The sequence below is a fragment of the Pongo pygmaeus genome, chromosome 9 (genome assembly GCF_028885625.2).
Source record: "Pongo pygmaeus isolate AG05252 chromosome 9, NHGRI_mPonPyg2-v2.0_pri, whole genome shotgun sequence".
NCBI lineage: Eukaryota > Metazoa > Chordata > Mammalia > Primates > Hominidae > Pongo > Pongo pygmaeus.
The window spans coordinates 114070851-114074186 of NC_072382.2; the positions used below are offsets into that span (position 1 = coordinate 114070851).

Sequence of the window (3336 nt, forward strand, 5' to 3'; positions counted from 1 at the left end):
TTTTTATCCAAGAAAGCCCACCCCCACTGAGGAGGCATAAATAAATTGTGAGACTCACAGTAAAAAGACCTTTGTGACATCACTTCCTGAGTCCTTCTTGTTTAATGCAGCGGTTACAGCTATAAAGTGCTTAGAATAGTGCCTGGCCTACAGTAGCCACTAAGTATCAGAGGTTAGCTTTAGGCAACCTGGAGGTCCTGGAAAGAGGAGAGAGGAAAGACTGGGGACAGTAAAGGAAGGGGGAAAGCAGAAGGAGACAGAGGCAAATGTGTCAGTGTGGATATCAAGCCCTATTTCTAGAAGCTGGGCTCTGGGGTGCCCCACTCAAGCATGAGGCCTGGTCTGATTCCAGCTCTGGGAGGGACCTGGGGCTGAGAGGGAATGGCAGAGGTTCCATCTCTGGAATCAATTGGTTCATGAAGCCACTGTGTTTGGAGGAGGCAGAGCCCCATCTGTCCAGCTGGCTGAAGCCAACTCTCCGAGGAGTGTGTGTACTTCCCTGGAGGAGTGGGTATGTGTTTTAGGTTTCAGAGAATGACCCCCACGCTGGCCCTCCACCAACATCCACCATCTCCATCAAGCCCTGCCAGTGGCTATGAAGAGATCTGTATAAGTGAAAAGTCCATTCCTGTCTCAAGGTGCCAAAAATATAGGTAGGAGGAAAAGATGTGAATAGAAATTTGATAATAAGGACTTAAAAGCTCAAACTAAAATCTCCAGGTGACAATGAAGAGGACATCAGGATGTTGCAAACTTCACAGCCCTGTGAGTGCTTCAGGCCAGGGTTGCTGTAGGAGTTCAGCGTGGAGGGACCGTTGGACCTGGAGTCGGACAGGTGGAGTTAGGATCGCATTTCTAGCCTCACTTGCTGGTGACCTTGGATACAATTCCTTAACCACTCTGAGCTTCAGTTTCCTAACCTGTAAAGGGGACATAGAATACAGGATGGGGCTTGAGCTGCGTCTTTCACTATGAGGAGAATTTGGTGTGTTTCTCATCACAAGGTAGATTATAGGGTGTGGGCCATCACAGCAGAGAAAAAGCTTGGAAGAGGGAATGTTTGTGGTGTTTTGGTCAAAAGTGCCTATAAACCTCTGATTCGGATGGGGGTAAGATACAGAAAGTTGAATGGAAAGCTGATTTGGATGTTGACATTGTGGGGGTCCTTGAATTCCAGGATCCTAGTAATAGCTATGATCACTTAGCTAGTAGCATGTGCTGAATTGTGACCCCCGCCAAGCCACCCTTGGCCAAATTGATTTTTGAAGCCGTAGCCCCCAGTACCTCAGAATGTTACTATATTTGGAGACAGAATCTTTATACAGTTAAGTAAGGTAAACTGAAGTCATTAGGGTGAGCCCTGATCCAGTATGACTTGCATCCCTTCAAAAAGAGATTAGGGCACAGCATGTACAGAGGGAAAACCACGTGAAGACATGGGAAGAAGATGGCCATTTACAAGCTGAGGAGAGAGGTCTGGAACAGATCTTTCCTTTATGGCCCTCAAAAGAAACCAACTGATTGACACCTTGATCTTGGACTTTCCAGACTCCAGAACTGTGAGACATTTCTGTTTGAGCCACCCAATCTGCAATATCTTGTTATGGCAGCCCTAGCAAACTAACATAGCTAGTGTAAGCACTTTACATGTATAATTTTATCAATTGCAGTGGGAGCATTTTTTTCTTTTTCTTTTCTTTTCTTTTGTTTTCTTTTTTTTTGTTATACTTTAAGTTCTGGGATACATGTGCAGAATGTGCTGGTTTGTTACATAGGTATACACATGCCATGGTGGTTTGCTGCACCCATCAACCCATCATCTACATTAGGTATTTCTCCTAATGCTATCCCTCCTGACAGGCCCTGGTGTGTGATGTTCCCCTCCCTGTGTCCATGTGTTCTCATTGTTGAACTCCCACTTATGAGTGAGAACATGCAGTGTTTGGTTTTCCATTCCTGTGTTAGTTTGCTTAGAATGATGGTTTCCAGCTTCATCCATGTCCCTGCAAAGGACATGAACTCATCATTTTTTATGGCTGCATAGTATTCCATGGTGCATATGTGCCACATTTTCTTAATCCAGTCTATCATTGATGTGCGTTTGGGTTGGTTTCAAGTCTTTGCTATTGTGAGCACTGCTGTAATAAACATACGTGTGCATGTGTCTTTATAGCACAATGATTTGTAATCCTTTGGGTATATACCCAGTAATGGGATTGATGAGTCAAATGGTATTTCTAGTTCTAGATCCTTGAGGAATTGCCACACTGTCTTCCACAATGGTTGAACTAATTTACACTCCCACCAACAGTGTAAAAGCATTCCTATTTCTCCACATCCTCTGTAGAATCTGTTGTTTCCTGACTTTTTAATGATTGTTGTTCTAACTGGCGTGAGTTGGTATCTCATTGTGGTTTTGATTTACATTTCTCTAATGATCAGTGATGATGAGCTTTTTTTCATATGTTTGTTGGCCGCATAAATGTCTTCTTTTGAGAAGTGTCTGTTCATATCCTTGATGGGGTTGTTTGTTTTTTTTCTTATAAATTTGTTTAAGTTCATTGTGAATTCTGGATATTAAACCTTTGTCAGATGGGTAGATTGCAAGAATTTTCCCCCATTCTGTAGGTTGCCAGTTCACTCTGATGATAGTTTCTTTTGCTGTGCAGAAGCTCTTTAGTTTAATTAGATCCCATTTGTCAATTTTGGCTTTTGTTGCCATTGCTTTTGGTGTTTTAGTCATGAAGTCTTTGCCCATGCTTATGTCCTGAATGGTATTGCCTAGGTTTTCTTCTAGGATTTTTATTGTTCTAGGGCTTACATTTAAGTCTTTAATCCATCTTGAGTTAATTTTTGTATAAGGCATAAAGGAAGGAGTCCAGATTCAGTTTTCTGCATATGGCTAGCCAGTTTTCCCAGCACCATTTATTAAATAGGGAATTCTTTCCCCATTGCTTGTTTTTATCAGATTTGTCAAAGATAAAAATATAGAATGCTTCATGAATTTCCATGTCATCCTTGCACAGGGGCCATGCTAATCTTCTCTGTATCGTTCCAATTTTAGTATATGTGCTGCCGAAGTGAGCACGGGAGCATCATTTTCACTATAGAGTGGTTACAGTCTTGAGCTGACTCCTTGGTTTTGTTCCTGACTTCACCATGTATAGCTTGGACATCAAATGCAGATGATGATGGCAATGGAGGTGGGGTTGGAAAGTGGCGTGTGAGTGGTGGGAAGATTTACTTAGAACTGAAGCAGGATGAAGCCATACACTGTCTAAAGTGCATGCCCTGGACTTGGTCTCTGGATGACATCTATGAGCCCTGTCATCCCTG

General features: G+C 42.7%; 1 non-coding gene across 1 annotated transcript; it reads right to left on the reverse strand.

The window, feature by feature from the left end:
• Positions 1-2981: 2981 nt before the first annotated feature.
• On the reverse strand, positions 2982-3088 carry LOC129009222 (U6 spliceosomal RNA). Its single transcript, XR_008492731.1, has one exon. It is a non-coding gene; the product is annotated as a U6 spliceosomal RNA (small nuclear RNA).
• Between the last annotated feature and the right edge of the window lie 248 nt (positions 3089-3336).